At 33.0% G+C, this 20,624-nt stretch overlaps 1 protein-coding gene across 1 annotated transcript in view; it reads left to right on the forward strand.

Annotated features, from left to right (window-relative positions):
* Window positions 1-20,624, forward strand: part of ELP4 (elongator acetyltransferase complex subunit 4) — a 244,620-nt gene that overhangs the window by 35,963 nt on the left and 188,033 nt on the right. The gene's annotated exons all lie outside the window — the stretch shown is intronic.

A 20,624-nucleotide genomic window follows, 5' to 3' on the forward strand; every position in this document is an offset into this window, starting at 1 on the left:
CTGTGATGCTACTTAACTAGCTGCAGGACTTTGCACAAGTCACTTAACCCTTCACATTAAGATAGAGATAGTTCCCTGGTTACCTTATTCTGGAATGCCAAATTAAAAATGAAATATCAGGAGTTTTGCTTTCAAAATCTTAAAGAACTTCCTCCAGGCCTCACATTTACTTTTAAAAATTTTATTTTGAACTCCTAAAAAATATGGTTGTGGATACTTCATGGTTATTGTCATGCCTAAATGTTAAAATCTTAGAACCATTATATAGTACTTTCCATTCTTTGAAAAGAAGCCACACAAAGTGAGAATTAGGAATATTAAAAATAGAGTTCATTTGTCCTCTGAATACTTTTTCTGAAAACATAGAAGAGAAAGTATTTAATCCTTTTAGAAGGGATAAATGACTTCAAATTCTGAAAACCAGAGCCATTGAAACTTGAAAAAATATACTCATCAGCTCCCCAAATTAACATGTTGCCCCATGGAATAAAATGTTAAAAGATCCCATGAAAGGAGAAAGGCAGCGCATCTTCAAGGGTCATAGATTAAATAGATGGTCTTTGAAGATTTATTATGCACAAAGGGATAACTTTACTGTGTGAAAACCCCAAAGAGGACAGAGCCATCTCTCCAGCTAATGTTGGGATGATTCTTTCAGTGGCCAGTGTTTCCTTCCTAAAATTTTGTTTTGTTCATCAGAAACCAACAGGCAGTTGCAGAAAGTGACCTTAGTACAGCACAGCCATCTTTTTGTATTATGTCATATTAGTGAAATCAGAGGCATTTGAAATGCACTTACCACTTTTTATAAAAGTTTTTTACAGTTCATGTGTGTGTGTGTATGTGTGTGTGTCTAAGGCTGTGCTAGATTTCGAAAACAGGGTGGATGGTATTAAAGACTTAAATTGGAAGGAGAAAAGAGATCTGAGACTATGAAGCATCTTACCTTTATACTTCTTAAAACAGATTATAACAGGGTACTATAGAATTTTAAAAACCTATTTTGTGCATTTATCCTGTTGCCCCTACTTTTCAGTACTCAATGAGCAGAAAGAGAATCATTTTGTTCTATTAACACCAAGTGTATAACACAAAATAATGTTCAAATTTAATCAAAATAAAGTGATATCCAGTATCATTTAGTGCATCACAATGTACTAAGGATTTTTGTGACATCTTCCCTAAACCGGGTTCATTTTGGAAAAATAAAAGAATATGTCATCAAACAAATAAAACCAGTCCCATGTGTGCTCCTGAGCTGGGAATATAACTGATCTGGACCTCTTAAATAAAGATAATGCCTGATTCCATTATTAATTGTGAGATATCTTTGACAGCAGATATCCCCGAAATTTTAGAATATTTCTTTACAACCTTGTAAAAATTCTGTGACTTCAATTTAATAAATAATTATGTTAAGATCACTGTCACTATCTTAACTTTTACAATAACTATAAATATTTAATTATATCAGGTTTTCAGAAATTATTTTATGTTCAATAAGGACACTTCATACTTACAGGAATTATATAGAAATCCTTTTCAGCATAAGAATCCTTCTATAACTCAAGTAATTATTGCATAATCTGTTTACTTAGTATAGATTTTCATACATCATTTATTTTAAGAAAACAGGTTAATATATACCCTTATATAGTAAGCATTTACTAAAGGGAATTATTGCACATCGTCTCATTAATTAAACCTGTTAAAATCAATGATTAAGTGAAGAATTTGGTCTAGTTTTTAAAACATTTCACAAAATGTATTTTAATCAAGGTATTACAAGGACAGCATCATTTACCATTCATTTTCTTTCTGTAACTAGGGATATAGATATAAAGATATAGTAATACACACACACACACACACACACACACACACACATATATATATATATATATATATATATATATACATCCCACACACAAAATATATACATAATATGTATACACACACACACACAAACACACACACACACACACACACACGCAGAAAGTCACGTTTTTAATAATTCTAGTTACCTAATTAGTAGCTCTATTCACTTTAACTTATATTATCTCTCTCAGTATGAGCCAGATTAAACATTGATAGCATTTGCTATATGAACTTTATTTTGTAAAGGAACTCAAAAAGGAAAACTCCAATTTTTATGGCTAGAAATATTAATAGATAGCAACAGTGTACCCTTGTCTCTCTATAAACAAAAACATGGAATTTTTATTTATTTTATTTACTTAAGTTTTTTTTTTCTTAAGAAGCTTGTCAACTAAGGAGAATGTTTTGAAGGAATATGTATTATAGCTTTTACATTTTGATATATGAAATATATAAATTCTGTATCTAAGTTGATATATTGAAGAAAATTGATAAAATTATCATAGACCTCATAGAGACTTGTTCCTAACAGCTTAACAGTTTTGATTTTTATATATGTTAGAAAATAATTGTGGAAGCCAATAATACCACAATGCCAAAAAATACAGTGCATTTCCCTTTAAAGTTTTTTTAAGTGAGTGCCTTGGTCAAGACTTGGAGTGCTGTTGATATTCGCAGGCACATTGCTAGGACCTGAATCAAGAATTTAAAGTTGCCTGTACTTCATTTTCCTAACCTCACTGCTAAATAGCAGTAGAACTCAGGGATTAATTACATGTCTGAATTGCTTCGAAATCCTTCTATGACTGGAGCTCTTAAAAATGTGATGGTTTAAAAGGTAATATTTTGAAATAATTAGATTATAATTTGCATTTAAAGAAAGTATTATTTTTTTTTACTGACTTTACCCTTTCCCTTTACTTCTGAATACTTCTGATGTAGACTTCCATTTCCTTTTCTTCATGTTATCCTTCTCCTTCCCTCTATCTTAGTGAAGAAAATTGAGTTTTTCCAATCTTCTCAATATAGTTCTTGTTTCTATGTGAAAGAGAAATGTGATAAGGATCTGTGGAAAAGCATTGAGAACACTACTCTTAACCTAGTGGTTTCATTTTCTGTTTTTCAATTCATGTAATTGATGCAGTTGTCAAATTAAAAGCATCATTTTTGTCAGTAGCTTAATTTGCGAGTTTAGTTAAAATAATATTTGTATATTAATGTGAAAGTATTTTTCACCTTTTCTTTTTGTAATATCAGTAATTGTTCCCTCTTTATATACAACAGAAAAAATATATATATATAAATTGCACCAAGATGTTCCCTGTACTGAATTTGATTTGAAATATGGATGGAAATAATTCACTAAATACTAATCTTAAAATCCATGAGTTTAAAAACATTTTTCATATAACATCAGCTATATACCTACAGGCCTTTGACTTACTCCATGCAATCTACATTTCTGAATGCTTTTAACAATTAAAGTAACCTCTCCCGTATTTTTAAATATTGAAACGGAGATAATGTGGAGAACTCATCTTTACTAGATGGATACTCAGCCTGGATATTTAGAGTACTCTTGTATTCAGATGATGATAATCAGTCAATAATATCTTTGAATTTGTTTCTCGTTCTAACTTTCAGAAAATAAATGTTCCCCAACTCCCCCAAAATCAACAAAGTAATATACTTACTGATACAATATAATATACTTACTGATACATGGATAATGCTTAAGTAGTATTAATTATACAGTTACCAAAACCTGCAAGGATCAAAAGATTTTATTTTTAAGAAGGATTTCTCATGCTGCATGGATTATGTTGCTACATAATAGCTCAGTAGTACTTCTGCTGAATTGTAAAATAGCTTAGAGAGGAGTATGATGCCCATAGTTGGTGTAATGCATTGGTAATTAAGAGGGTGGGAGGTTAAGCTTCATTAACTGCTGAGGGATTGTATCTTGGGTTTTATTATGCCCTAGAGAACATAAAAAGTGAGAAGGGTCAAACTGTTGGAATCAGATTTTGCTTGTGCATCTGCCAAAACAAAGACCACAAAATAATATACCAGTAAGCACAGAATGGCATGAATTGAAAGGGGAAGAAATATATTTACAGCATCTTATGGCTAAGGATAAATGTTTCTGCTGAAAAAAAAATAAATACCCCTAATTACTGGAGTATATTTTGGTATTGGAAGTTTATAATAATTTGGTTTCATACAAGTTTTTGTTAAAGTAGAATAAGCAGTTGTTTTTGTCCAAAGGTAGTGCCAATTTCTTTATTTGTGTTAATTTTCCAACATGATTCATCTGATTAAGAGAGAGAAATTTTATACTTTTCATTCCTATCTTCTGTGTAGACCATACAAAGCTTGCTTTTCATTTTTACTTATTCCTGATCCTTGCTACCAAATGTATGGTCACTATAAGCACCGTACTCTATAAAAGAACCAAAAATCTGATATTCTTTCTTTTAAGAAACAAGAGTATAACAATCATGAAACGTGTTCTGTTGGTGCTCTGAGTGAGAAATCAAAGACTGGTGATTCAAAAGCATAGGAGAGAATCTTGATCTTTGATTACAGCTGTAATCATTGAATATTTAAGAGCTTATTCTTAGCATTCTCTTGTAAGACAGATTTTATCAAAACATTAAATAAACTTTTCGTTTGATTAGATATAGACACTGTAACAAATAGTGTAGATTATAGCAGTCATCATCTCTGGTAGGGTCAAGGAATCACCATAAGCAGGTTAGGTGATGGCATACTTCAAAAAAAAAATTTAGGGCTTACAAATGTAACAACATACTAAATACAAAGTCTTACAGAACAAATTTCAGAATATTGGAAGATTAAAAAACATCTGAATAATCGGGCACCTGGCTGGCTCAGTCTGTGGAGCATATGACTCTTAATCTTAGGGTCATGAGTTCAAGCCCCACATTGGGTGTAGAGCTAACTTAAAATAAATCGTTTTCTTCCCCCAAATATTGGTTTTGGTATATGTTTAAATAATTCAGTTTTCATTTGAATTCTGAATATCAGTATTGAAACCAGTAAGACCAAATTTTTATATAATGGATTTTTTTGTCAGAGGATTATATAGGATGATCTAACACTATTACCTTAGACTTGAGTTCTTGAGTTCACCACACGTAAAAACCACACAACTCTTAATTTGCGTTGACCAGTTTTTTTTATTTTCTGCTATTTTTGTTCAGATTTCTGGCTAAAAGAATGATGCAAATACTGAAGAGTTACCAAGTGTTCACATAGGTCTAGCTAGGTAAATTACTAGCATGACTTTTTCACACCATGTTGTGTTAAAAGTTTTTTATATATTGTTGGAAGGCTTAAAAATGGAGATGCTAGGCACCTGGGTGGCTCAGTCAGTTAAGTGTCTGACTTCAGCTCAGGTCATGATCTCACAGTTCGTGAGTTCGAGCCCTGCATGGGGCTCTATGCTGACAGCCTGCAGTCTGCTTCAGATTCTGTGTCTCCTCTCTCTCTGCCCCTCCCCCACTTGCATGCTCTCTCTGTCTCTCTCTCTCTCAATCTCTCTCTCTCAAAAATAAACATTAAATTTTTTTTTCAAAAAAATGGAGATGCTAAAGGAATTTTGGCCCACTTACTAAAGAAATAACCATATTTTATCAAATCTGAGATGCCACTGACCACAAGATGCATCACTTTTATGTACCACTGAGACAAAAACACGGCCAAATAAACTTAAACAGAATGTGTTCTTTTAACTTAGGGTTTCTATTTAATTATTTTCAAGTTTTCTTAGACTTTTTAAAAAATCATATCACACTTGTAGCTACAAAAGATAAGCAAAATGTAACTTACTCATAAAACTTCACATTCATATTACTATAATGAATTACTTTCTTCTTTATAGTCATTGGGCATTACCAGTTTTTCACATGATACTGTTTTCTGTGTCATCAAGAACACTGGTGATACAGCATTTCTTATTAAATGCTCCTCTTTTTTTCCCACATTTTATTCTAAAACAATGCCATCCATCAGATGACTTTCCCAAAAAGTATCAAAGGAGGTTTTCTGGAAAACCAGGATTCATATTCTTTTTTAATTGAGTTATGTATGGATTCTTGGCTGAAACATCAAAAAATTACATTTGTCCACTTACACACTAAGAATAACCAAGTTCATACATACACAGACAATGATGACTTTCTGTTTGATATAATATCAATTGTAAAATGTACCCCAATTTAATAAATAATGACATATGAAAAAAAACCAGAATCAATGAAATGCAGTAAATGTATGCTTCAATTTTAAACCTGAGCTTCGATGTATTGGAATTACCCACTTCTCAGAACTGTCACAAATCTTAATTGTCCTTGTTTAGCCTAGTGCCACCAATTTAAAAATAATCCCCACTTTTAAAAAAATTAATATTTATTTATTTTTGAGAGAGAGAGGGAGAGAGACACAGAATCTGAAGCAGGCTTCAGGTTCCTCACTGTCAGCACAGAGCCCGATGCCAGGCCCAAACCCATGAACTACAAGATCATGACCTGAGAGGAAATTGGATACTTAACCCACTGAGCCACTCAGGTGCCCCAATCTCCATTTTCAATGTGTTGATGTTTTCTTGGGAATACTTCTGTGTCCCTATGAAGTTGGAACTTAACCTATGCTTCTTACCATGTATTTCACTCAGAAGTATCATGCATTCACAAGTGTTACCTTGCTCATTTGGGAAATATTCTACCAGGAGGAGAAATAATGTTAAGGAAAAAAAGAACATTCTCTCTATGTAGTTAAAAGATACTAAAGCTGATTAATCAGGAACTGGACCTTTGGTAGATGTTTTTGTGGAGTTTGAAATTTTTTCTAATTTTTGTGAAATACTAACAATAAAATAAGGGGAAATAATCCAGTAATCAAGTTCTTCTAAGGAAGTGCTTTTATCCTTTAAAAAGTATACCTTATTATACTGCAAGAAAATTAAGGAAATTTGCCTTTATTTATAAAATACATTTTTTTCCTCAAGAACTCTTCCACCGCATCTGGGATTGGATACATATATATACACATTTGAATTTAAAATTTTGAGAGATATACTTTATTACAAAAAAATAACAGATGGTAGCCAAAAATTTAAACAATAATAGAATACTATTTGGCAATTAAAAAAAGAAGGAAATTCTGCCATTTGTGACAATATAGATAAATCTTGTGAGCATTATGCTAAGTGAAATAAGTCAGAGAGACAAATCATGCATGATCTTAGCTATATGTGGAATCTAAGAAACCAAACTCCTAAAAATAGAGAACAGATTGGTGGTTGCAAGAGGTGAGGGTGGGGGAAATGGGTGACTGTGGACAAAAGGTACAAATTTTCAATTATACGATAAGTAAATCATGGGGATGTAATGTACAGCGTGGTGACTAGAATTAACAATACTGTAATGTATATTGGAAAGTTGCCAAGAGAGATTTTAAAATTCTCATCACAAGGAAAAAAGAAAACATAGTAAGTGAGGTGATGGATGTTAACTAAACTTATAGTCATCATTTTATATTATATACATACATGAAATCATTATTTTGTACACATGAAACTAATTCAATGTTATATGTCGGTTCTATTGCAATAAAACTGGGGGGAAATTGCTCCATGCTTAGTGTGGAGCCCGATGTGGGCCTTGATCTCACAACTGTGAGATCATGGCCTGAGCCTAAATCAAGAGCCAGATGCTTAGCCAGCAGAGTCAGAACCCAAGTAGTTCCTTTTTAACATTTTGAAGAAGCTCTGTTTTCCATAGTGACTGTACCAATTTACATTTCCACCAGCAATGCACAGTGGTTCCTTTTTCTCTACATCCATACCAACTTTTATCTCTTGTGTTTTTGATGACAGTCATTCTCACAGATGTGTAAAATAAAATAAACCTTTTATTTTCTGGTTGATAGAAGATATACATGTCTTCATTTTATTATTAACATATTACTAATTTTTTTATTTTTATAATTTCTACCTCTTTATTGGATTCTTTTTTTAATGGCTAGATTATATCTTCAAATACTTTTTTTTAGAAAAGGTTTGTGGTAGGTAAGCTTTAAATATTATATGCTTTTTAAAAAATGAGTATAGTTTATACTTAATAGATGATTTTCCTCATGAAGAATTATAGGTTCAATATCAGTTTTCCTCATACTTTGAAGACCATCTTCTGAAATCCAGGGTTATTGAGGTATCTGCTACCCATCTATTTCTTTTTCTTTTCCTTTTTCTTTTTTTTGATGTTTATTTATTTTTGAGACAGAGAGAGACAGAGCGTGAGCATGGGAGGGACAGAGAGAGGGAGACACAGAATCTGAAAAAGGTTCCAGGCTCTGAGCTGTCAGCACAGAGCCCGATGCAGGGCTCGAACCCATGAACTGTGAGATCATGACCTGAGCTGAAGTCGGACACTTAACCAACTAAGCCACCTAGGCAGCCCCCCATCTATTTCTTTTTCATTTATAAGTAATATGTTTTCCCCCATTTTAAAGCTTGCAGGCTTTTACTTTTAACCCCCAAGTTGTGAAAGGGCATAACAATATTTTTAATGGGTCTTTTTTCCATTCAACTAGTTTAATTCTTCATACATTTTTCCAATTTGTAAAACTATGTCATCTCCATAGCTGTTTAAAAACTTTGATATTTTTCAATTAAATTTTGATTATGTAAGTAATTCACAACTAGTATATATGTAATATATATAAATATAAACTACTACATATGTAATAAAATATACCAGTTTTATGTACAATTTGAGTAAATAGGATAAATGTATACATGACGTAACCACCACAGTCATACACAGAACATTCCATTCCCTCAGAAATGTGCCTATTCATACCGCTCTCCTCTTCCTACCACTTGGCCCCTGGTAGCCTCTAATCTGTTTACCATCTCTATGGTTTGCCTTTTCTAGAATTTCATATGTATGGAATCATGTAGTATGTAATATTTTGTATCTGGCTTCTTTCACTTAACATAATGTTTTTCAGATTAACCATGTTTCTATGTGTATCAATAGAGTTGATTCCTTTCACTGCTTTTATTAGCCATTCACTAGTATCATGATGGACATTTGAGTGGCTTTCACTTTTTGACTATTAAATGAGGTTGCTATGAATATCCACGTATACATCTCTATATGGACATATGTTGTTATTTCTCTTGGGTAAATACCCAGATGAATTGCTGGGTCATATTGAAAGTGAATGTTCAATTCTTAAAGAAATTGAACTCTTTTCTAAAACAGCTGTACAATTTTGCATTCCTACCAGAAATGTATAAGGTTTCTAATTGCCTCTTTCCTTTTTAACATTTGGTGTTATCACTTTTTAAATTTTATTTGAACAATTCTAGTCTGCACATAGTGATATTTCATTGTGCTTTTAATTTGCTTTTTGCTGATCACTAATGGTGTTGAGCATCATTTCATGTGTTTGTTTGCCATCCATGTATCTTTTAATGAAGTGTCTGTTCGGTTCTTGTCCTATTTAATTATATTTCATCATTGATTTATATTCTGGATATGAGTCCTTAATCAGTTATGTGTGTGGCAAATATTTTTTCTGGATACAAGTCCTTTATCAGATATGTGTGTGGCAAATATTTTTTCCCAATCTGTGGCTTGACTCTTTGTTTTCTTAGCAGTGTCTTTTGAAAAGCGTTATTTATTACTTTTATCAAGTCTGATGCCTCAGTTTTTTATTTTATATTTCATGCTATATTTTTGTCCTATTTAAGAAATATTTGCAAACTTTTTTTTTAAAGGGCTAAATAGTAAATATTTTTGGCTTTGCAGGCCAAATGATCTGTATTGTAACTACTTGATTCTGCTATTGTAACAATAAAGCAGCCGTAGATAATTCTTTAGCAAATTCCAGTGAAATTTATTTACAAAAACAGGTATCTGATTGTATTTGGCCCACAGGCCATAGTTTGTTGATCCCTAGTATACTCCCAAGTCACTAAGGTTTTCTCCTTTCTTGTTTCCTAAGAATTTGTTGTCATCCTTTCTCTATTGAATTACCTTGGCGCTTATGTAGAAAATTAATTAAATAAATATGTGTGTCTCCCTCTCAACGTTATTTTCTGTTCCATTGACCCATGTGTATGTCTTATATGGACTTCATCATTCTGTTTTTATAATGTCTTCAAATCAGGTATGTTTAAGTCCTCCAACTTTCTTCTTTTGCAAAATTGTTTTGTCTATTTTACAGCTTTTGCGCTTCCATATTAATTCTAAATTAAACTTGTTATTTTACCTGAAAAAGTTGACTAGAATTGTTCTTTTTCTTCCCCAGTTATTTTTTCCCTCAGTCCTTTGTTTTTGATAGTTTCTGTTGCTATCTTCAAATTCAATAATCTATGATTTGTTCACATCATTTCTCTATATTGTTATGAACTTAATTTCTTTTGTTCATTTTATGTTATTTTAATGACGTTTTTGTTTTTAAAGAGTTTGTAACCACTGCTAAGATAAATTATACTTTCATTTCTATCAAGTAAATTTTATTGGATATCCAAATGTACAAGTTACTACTTTTTAAGCAAAGGATACAGCAGTACTAAAGCTTGGAGGTAGAAATCTCAGGACTTCCAAGTCAGCACACAATGCCCATTTTGTAAATAATTTGAAAAAAGTTCAAAGGGTAGTCATATCTTCTTTGTGAGCAATTTGAAGAGTTAACTGTGAGTTCTATGAATACATTCTGTTAGGATCAAAGAGAAGTTAACTAGTCTTGAATGAATGAAAAAATAATTGTAGAGAAAGCAAGGAGCGGGAGGACCTGAGAGAAAAGGAGAAAAGAATGAAAGAAGATAGCCTGATTGAGTACACTTTGAGCTTGACATGCAGTTGAAATTCAGATAGAATATCCAGATGCAGTTAAAACTTTAGACGCAGAAACTGGGGAATAATTGAAAATAGAGATTTGCTAGCCATCATTTCTTTCTCCGTCAGACGTTTGTTGAATGCCTACTCTGTGCCAGAAACTATGTTATGGACTGAATGTTTATGTCCTACCCCTCAAATTTATGTCCTTCTAGCCTAATAACCACAAAAGTTATCCCATCATCAACTATAAGTTTAAAATCTCATTTGTCATCTAAATCAGGTATGGATGTGATTTGAGGTGTGGTCCATTCTGAGGCAAAATTCTCCTCTGGCTATGAACCTGTGAATCTGTTAAACCAGACAAATTATGGGCTTCTAAATACAATATAGAACAGGCATAGGATAGACATTCTCACTCCAAAAGAGAGAAATCAGAAGGGAGGAAGGAGTGATGGATTCTAAGCAAGTCCAAAATTTAGCAAGGCAAATTCCATTAGATCTTAAGGCCTGTGAATAAACGTCTTTGGTTCCATTCTCTGCCTCGTAGGCCCACTGGAGTGACAGCATCACACCCCTTCAGCTGGGCAGGACACCACCCCCATGGCTCTGCTGGGCTCCAGTCTTGCCTTTTGAAACCCAGCTGGAGGCAGCCATGTCTCCCAGGCTTGTGTCTCTGGGCCTGTGGTAGAAGTGGCAGCCTTGATCATCTCTGAATCACCTTTGGGTTCTTTCTACTTTTTATTCCCCCCCCCCCCCCCCAGGATAGCTTGTGTTTGAAACCAAATTGCACCATGGTCAAGACTGTAAAATCCAAGTCCAACTGCCTTCCTTAATTCCATTCTTCTTTGTCTCTAGTTCAGACTGGCAGTGTCTATGCTGGTATAATATCTGTATTCCTGGCTTCTGATGAGATGACTGGTTAAGTCCATGAGTCACACCCACAATCTCTTTATCAGCCATACATTTAGTGTTCTCTTTAGAACAAGCTTTTTCATTTCTTTGCAATGTGACTAGCGGGAGAATTTTCCAAATCTTCGAGTTCTGGTTCTTTTGGCTTAACAATTCCTTGCTTAATTCATTTCTCTCATTTTGCATTTTACTAGAAGCAGTCAGAAGGAACCAAATGATGCTTTCAAAACTTTGTTTAGAAACCTTATCTGCTAAATACTCAATTTTATTACTCAAAGTCCTGCCTTGACAGAAAACTAGAACACAGCTCAGCCAAATTTTTTGCTGCTATATAACAAGAAGTGCCTGTTTTGCAGTTTGCAGTAATATGTTCCTTAGTTCCGTCAGAGACTTACTGGAATCTCCCTTAACATGCATCTCAAAATTCTTTCAGCCTTTACCCAATACCCAATTTCAAAGCCACTTCAACATTTTTAGGTATTTGTTACTATAGTACCTCATTTATTTTGGTACCAAAATCTATCTTAGTAAAGTTTGGGCTACCATAACAGAACACCATAGACTAAGATTGTTTAAACTGTGGAAATTTGTTTTCTTACAGCTCTGTAGGCTGGGCCAATTTAGTTCCTGGGGAGGACTCTTCCCAGCTTATAGGTGACTCTTAATGTGTTCAAGCGTCATCTCCCAAGAGTCCTCCGTCCTTGTACTCCAGATGGACTGCTTGCTCTCTAGGCAGTCCTACACAGGTGTTTTCTGGCACTTTCCTTCATCATCCTAAGAGTTGCTCTGACTTTGTTGCTGGTAGAGTACGTCCTCTAATAAGTTGAAAGTGAATGGAGATAGAGGTGTGTGAGGTGGTAGAGATTTTTAAACTTTGAATGTCTGAACTTGTCTTAATTTCACCCTTAAATTTAACATTACTTTGGTTAAATATAGAATAGTAGGCTGAAAATAACTTTCCCTCTGAAAAGTCCAAAGCCTAGAGGCTTTTTCAGATACTTTCTTTTTTTCCCTCTTGTTCTGAAATATCAGAATTATATGCTTTGGTGTATGTCTATTTTCATTCATAGTTTTAGTACTCAGGATTTTAAATCTGTAATCTCCCACTTTTCATTTCTGGAAATTTCTCTTAGATTATTTCTTGGATATTTTCCTCTGTTGTCTCTGTTTCTCTAAAATATCCTTTTATGGTGTCAACCTCCTGGGCTAATTCTCTAAATATTTTCTTTTATCTTTTATTTTTTATCTTTTTAAGAGGTAGTATTGCATAATTGTTAAGAGACTGAGTGATAGAATAAGACTGTCCTTTACGAATCCTTGCTCTGCCATTTACTGTCTTTGTGACCTTCAACAAGTTATTTAAATTTTATGCTCCAGTGTCTTCATCTATAAAATGGTCTTAATAATAGTGCATACTTCTTAAGATTGTTTAGGGATTAAATATGTTAATTGTATAAAGTGCTTAGAATAGTACCTGGCAGTTGGAAAGCACTTTAACACATGTTAGCTGCTATGTTTTGTTGTGGTTTTTAAAAATTATCATTACTGTCATAATTATCATCATTGTTCCTTTATTCTTAAAGATTTGATCAACTTGATATTCTTGAACTTCTGGTCCTTTTTTTTTTTTTTTTAAATCTCCTATTATACTTTTAATTTCTAGAAGCTCAGGTTTTTCTGACTGTTTCCTTTTACTGAAGTGTTTTATTTTTTACATACCATCTCATATAATAGATATTACTTTTCGTTCCTTTTGAAGTTTTTTTCTGTTTCTGCCATTGTTTCTATTTGGCTTAGTGTTTCAATTCCACATTAGATGCTTTATTCAAATATCTGGTAATTCTTGGTTGTCTTTTAATATTAAAGAGTGAGGGACTGGAAGGCTAGTTGGAAGTACTGTGTATTTGGGCACATAACTTGTGGTGTGATAGGTTTACTGTAAATTTAGCTAGTGGTATCTCTCTAAAGACCTTTTCCCTTAATTTTGTCAGTTTCTCGAGGGAGGATTCCTCTAATCTCCTGATCTCTTACCTATTCTGCTTAAGGATGACTTCTGGCCTTGTGAGAGCCTAGCAGTGGGAGCCAACTGTATACATGTATTGGGGATGGGGGTTATCTCACCCTTCTGTATGAAGACTTACAGTAAGTTACCCTGTCTTCAATATGATGTCTCACCTGTGCCCTCTATTGTGTTCCTACTGCCAAAGTTTGTCTGATTTGACCTCTCCATTTCTCTTACACAGTGGGGGGAGGAGTAGTATCCTGGCTTTTAGTAGAAAATAGGGGATCTGAGGGGTCTTACTTTTTCTTTTAAAGATTTTCAAGCAGTGCTTCTGCTTTGACACAAAAGTGTTTCTCCTTACTTCCTGAAATTACTTGTCTCTTCTACAAGTGTGACAGTTGTTAAGATTTGTTAAGGGCAAGTAGTAGAAACTGTGGTGTTTATGTTTATTATATTATTCTTTATTATTTTCTATGTGTTTTATATATCCCATAGAAAAAATAATAATTTGAGACGCTAAAAGTTAAAGTTACAAACAACGTTTATCGTAGCATTCTCAGACTGCAAACAACCTAAAGATCCAACAGTGGGGAAATGATAAACAGGATTTTAATTAAGCCATATAATATATAGTCATTGAAAATCTTATTTTTGAAATGTGGGAATGGTCACAATACCATATTAAAATGTAGAATCCAAATAATATACATTATCATATGTATAACAGGCAATATACATTTTGTTACATATATACATATATATATGTAAAAAAAAGATTGGAGGAAAATACTCAAATATGTTCAGAGTTATTATTCCTGGATGATAGGTTAGTAGGTGATTGTTCACTTTTTTAATATGTTTCAGTAGTTTATAATTTTCTTTGTTGAACATTTACCACTTTTAAAATCAATTGCTGTCCAATAAATACTGATTTTTAGAAGGATAATTGGGTACTTTTTTTTTCATGGTGAAGAGATATTTCTTTTTTTAAAGATTTTATTTTAATTCCAGTTAGTAAACATATAGTGTTATATTAGTTTCAGTTGTATGATACAGCAATTCAACAATTCCATACATCACCCAGTGCTCATCACAAGTGCACTCCTTAAACCCCATCACCTATTTAACCTATCCCCTGGGGTAAAAATGTAGTGAAAAAATACTGTTAAAATTTTTTGTAAGTGACATAAGATAAGGGAGAGTGCAGGAAGGACAAGGAGGCCTATTACTGGAAAATGAAACAATCTCCTGGTTTTAATTAAAAAAAATTTTTGTTTAACATTTATTCATTTTTGAGAGACAGTGAGAGACAGTGTGAGCAGGAGAGGGGTAGAGAAAGCCAGAGACACAGAATCTGAAGCAGACTCCAGGCTCTGAACTGTCAGCACAGATCCCGACGTGGGGCTCGAACTCACAAACTGTGAAATCATGACCTGAGCCAAAGTCAGACGCTCAACCAACTGAGCCACCCAGGCTCCCACCTGGTTTTAATTTCAAAAAATTAAGTTATGATGGTTCTTTAAAATCCTAGTTGATATAAATGTGAAGTGTGCAACTGACAGTTACAAAACCTCACAGTAAATAATTTGAATTGTTAGATGAATAAATAAATAATTTTTTCCACTTTCTAGACCTGCACTAGCCAATAAAATTTTCTGTGATGTCAGAAATGTTCTCTACCTGCACCACCCAATAGAGTAGCTATTAGACGTATGTGTCTATTAAGCATTTGAAATATGGCAGTTGAGGCACTGAATTTATCATTTTGTTTAATTTTAATTAGTAAAAAATTAGCCACATGTGGATAGGGGCAAGTATATTTAATAACATAATTGTAGACCAGTGGTTTTGTAAATAATTCTATGTCTTAGTATCTGATTAATAAAACTAATTTAGATGTTTGGACTGATATCTAGTATTTTTTTAACACAGAAAAAGACAATTGAGGAAAAACAAATTTTAGATAATTATACATGTCTAAAATAAATAGATTTTGTAAGGTAGACATAAATTCATTAAATTAAAATTTTTATAACATCTTATTTAAATTTTGCTTTATTCCTCATTTCAGAAATAAAAATAGTGGTTCTTTACCCTGAGGATAGGATTGTGAAGCAGGAGTAAGAGTTAAGAATATCAGAATCTTCAAACTTTGTTTTTTAATGTTTATTTATTTTGAGAAAGAAAACAGTGCACATACACATGGCTCATGGAGGGGCAGAAGGAAAGGAGAGGGAGAATCCTTAGCAGGCTCTGTGCTGTCAGCAGGGAGCCCAAAGTGGGGCTAGATCTCACAAACCTTGAGAACATGACCTGAGCTGAAATCAAGAATTGGATGCTTGGGGCACCTGGGTGGCTCAGTTGGTTGGGGGTCTGACTTCAGCTCAGGTCATGATCTCACAGTTTGTGCGTTCGAGCCCTGTGTCCGGCTCTTTGCTGACAGCTCGGAGCCTGGAGCCTGCTCCAGATTCTGTCTCCCTTTCTCTCTGCCCCTTCCCTGCTCACACTCTGTCTCTCTCAAAAATAAATAAACATTAAAAAAAAAAAAAGAATTTGACACTTAATCAATTGAGCTATCCTGGTGCCCCCAAACATTTTTTAACATTACGGATTTTATCTTTTCCCCACAAGACAATAAAAAATGTAGATGGAATTATCTTTGAGAATGGATAAAGCCAGGAAAATAATTGAGAACCAATCATTTAAAAGAATTTACTTTAAAATAATTTATAATTTATAAACTTAATCTAGGTGTAAAAGGATGCCCATCAACCCATATATGGTAAGAAGACAGTTTTTATATGTTTGAAATGTTCTAAACAGAATTTTCAATTAGTTCTCTTAAAGCAAGGTTATGGATATTTATATCCCTACTTTATCTCTGTTTGAAATTTTCCCAAAGGTTACTTTAGAATTATTGAATATGGGTTTTATGGTTAAGATGTCAGGATACTAAATTTATATCATAGATTCTCCTATATTACCAAACAAAAAGTAATTTAAAATACTCCAAAAAATCAGTTATACTGAACATAACAAGAGTCACTGTCCAACCCAATGCCATAAATTTATAAAGTCCATTGCCAAACAAAAGTCACCATTCAGTGCTCTTCCTAACTTCACCCTCACACCCAGAAACCAAAGAAATATTACCTTAAAAAGGTAATTTGGGCTGATGGTCTTAAACTAAAGTAATTTTTCCAGAAAGCAACACTGAATTCAGTATATAATCCAAACCTTAATAGTATATCATCCCCTAAATGAGAATAAAATACTCACTGAACCAACTAATGTGAACACAGGAAGTTGCCATTTTATGAAATCTCATGAGAAAATGAAGAGCCTAGGTCTTCCAAAGAAGATGATGTTTAATTTTGTCTAAGCTCTCATCACATAAAGATAGAGAAAAATGAGGTGCGTAGCACAATACTCAGCCTTCAAACTAGCTAGAGGAAAAAAAGTTCGAAAGAAACATAATCCAAGAAGAGAAGGAAATTCTTCCATAAAAGATTTATGTAAGAGCTTAATAAGAACATGAGTTCAAAACAACAACAAAAAGAACGTGAGTTCAATAAAATATCACAGAAATGAAGTGGGGGAAAAAAACATGAGAAGTGGATAAAAAGGATAATGGCAGAATTAAAAATACAATTTGACTTAAATAATATTATTACCCAATATTAGTAGCAGTAAGCAACAGGCTTGCAATAGTCACGACACAGTTAGAGAAATGAGATTAAAACAGTAAGTGAGAATATATGTTATCTAATAAAATTAAATTTAAGTAGCTTGTAGCTACCGTATTGCATAGTGCTGATATAGAACATTTCCAACATCACAGAAATTTCTATAAGTCACAGCTGGTCTAGAAAATGGGAAAATTTAATCATCTAACATTTAAATTGTTTACTGTGTGACATTTTACAACTGTCAATGATATACCTAATATTTATATCAATAAGAATATATTCTAGTTCCGTGTAGAAGAGAAAAATAATGTGAAATGTGAGACACAAAAAATTTTACCTGAAGTTACAATCTTCAGCTTAAAGGGGCCTCCAATATTACAGAGGAGAAATAACACAAAGCAATAGACATAGATATAGCCCATTTAAGTTATTAAACTGCAAGGATAAAGGAGGAATTATTCAGGCTTTCAGTCAGAAAGAACCAAATCACCTACAAGAGTGGAAGCCTTCAATATCACAGCATCATTCCTTGTCCAAAGATAATACAGTGGCAATAGCAACACCTACCTAGTGTTAAGCTAAGCTAATAATAAATCAACTTAGTTATTAGCTAATAACTAAGCATATAACTATATATATCTATATATATACATATAGATATATACTATATATACTATACAATACTATATATCTATCTATATATATATATATACATATATCTAAATACACATATAGATATAGATATATATAGTTATTTAGACACACACACACACATCCAAAGCGTTGGTTGGATAAAAAAAATTTTGAAAATATAATCCATGTATTTACTTCATCACTGAGAACTTCGTTGACTACTCTATGTAAAGTGGCATCTCCTCCCATTACTCTGTATTCCTTCCCTCTTTTGTCTTAAAATCCATATCACTATCCATATCACTATCCTTCCTTTATTTTGCTCACTGCTTCATCCCTTGTATCTTCCTGGAACTGCTAAATGAACACAGGTATCATTTAAAAAAAACCAAGAATGACAGAACTGTGGTAAAAGGAACCATGGTGAATCCATTTCAACAAAAACCTAAACTAAACAACTCTGTATCTGGTTGCAGACAAGAATATAAATCTATAAACCTTGACATTATAAAAATAATAGGGAAAAAGTGCTACATGCTAATTTCCTCATTCTTTATAGGAAAGAAGAAAAGAGGAACTGATTTCATTGAAAACTGAAACACATAAAAAGGAGCATAGGGACTCCAACATCTTAATGTGCTTTGTATCACACTTCTAATCCTAGAAGAGAATGTGTCAGGAAATAATCTCACTCAAAGTAAAGAATCATTGATGAGAATCATTCTTTCAATTTTGCTTTGTTTTTGTGTTCTTGTATAAATTAAAGTAAAATGTTCATTTTCCACTATTAATAGTATTTTATTACATGCTATTTTTTGGAAGTATTTTGTCTAATATATCCATGTATGTATATAAGTTTATGCTAGGAATGTGGTTTACTTAATGATTATTATGGGGGAGGTTGGCTTTTTAATTTTTTAATTTGATACCTTTGTCATACCTATTTTTCTTTTATAATTTCTCTTGATATGTCTTGAAGTTCATTAATCTTTTTCCTGAAATGTCTAATCTGCTCCTGCCATCCAGTGGGTTTTAAAAATCTCAGATCTTGAAGTTTTCATTTCTAGAGGTTCATTTGGGTCTTTTAATAATATGTCTTTCATATCTCTATATGCTCAATCTTTATTGAACACGTGGACTATAACCATAATTGTTTTTTGTCTTAGTCTAATTATATTTGTATCACTGCTGCATCTCCTTATTATGGGTCCTATTTTCCTGTTCTTTTTCATTCATTTTTTTTATTGGCTCCAGATATTATGAATTTTAACATGTGCAGTGCTGGATATTTTACATTCCTGCTGACATTCTTGAGTTAATTTCTGGGATTCAGTAAAGTTACTTGGAAACACTTTGATCACTTTGAGGCTTGCTTTTGAGCTTTGTCAGGTGGGATCAGAGCAGCTTTTGTTCTAAAGCTAATTTTGCTTCTCTACTTAAAGCCTTATGAATTACAACGTTTCTCCACTCTGGTCGGTGAGACTATGGACTTTTTCTGGTTCTATGTAAGCTGCAGAAATCGTTCAGCTTGCTCCTTTTGAGTGGTTCTTTCACCATATTTGGGTAGTTTCCTTATGTCTATGTACTGATCAGTACTCAAGAGTTGCCTCCACAGATCACTGGAGCTCTTTCTCTGTGCTCCACTCTTCCCCTGAGGTTTGCCACACAGCCTCCTTGAACTCCTAGCATAGTCACTTCAACTCAGGAACACTATTAGGTTCCTCCTCACTGCATTCTGCACTGGATATTTCCTTTTTTCTTTTTTTTAATTCAAGTATAATTAACATACAGTGTTATATTAGTTTTGGGTGTATAATATGATTCAACCATCAATACATTGCCTACTATTGCCAACACAAAATATGTGGCTCTGAGTAGTGGTTAAAGCAATTATTTGACTGAATTCTCATAATCAGATATTTTATTAAGTGCTTAACATGCAGCAGGCACCATTTCTTGCATTTCACATTCTTTACTCATTTATTCATTACAAAAACCCAATAAAATGAATACTGTTATTTCTATATTTCAGATGATGAATAGAGATATAGAGAGGTCCAATAGGTGGTCAAGGTAACCACAGACATAGCTACTAGTGTGTAAAGTCAAGACTTGGACCTAAACAATTTAGTTGTAAAATTCAAACTCATAGCCACTATACTGTATTATTCTATATGCCTCACAAATATTTATTTCCGTTAGAAGAAGTTACTTTATATTTTGTAAGATGCTAATGCTTTGCTAGGAATGATGGATTCAGAGTTAAATGATATAACTCATTTAATACTAGCATAAATTAAAGTGTAGATCTATTTGGAGGTCTTTTAGTAGATAACTAAAATATATAATGGCTAATGTGTTTTCCAGCTGATTAGTTGACATTATTCTAAGAATAAATACATTTGATCTTGCAAAGTAAAAGTTGCAATTTAGACTAATTTATGACATAACACAAGATTGTGTTTACTAATCCAGCACCCCATATTATCTTTATGATTTTGACTAATAAAAAAGGCAACAATTTCATGTGCTTTCCTTCTCCAAGAAACTTATGTACTTTTTTCTTTGCGTTGTTACTGTAGTGCCTCTTTACACACACACACACACACACACACACACACACACACACACACA

This window comes from Prionailurus viverrinus, chromosome D1 (assembly GCF_022837055.1).
Source record: "Prionailurus viverrinus isolate Anna chromosome D1, UM_Priviv_1.0, whole genome shotgun sequence".
In the NCBI taxonomy this organism is placed as follows: domain Eukaryota; kingdom Metazoa; phylum Chordata; class Mammalia; order Carnivora; family Felidae; genus Prionailurus; species Prionailurus viverrinus.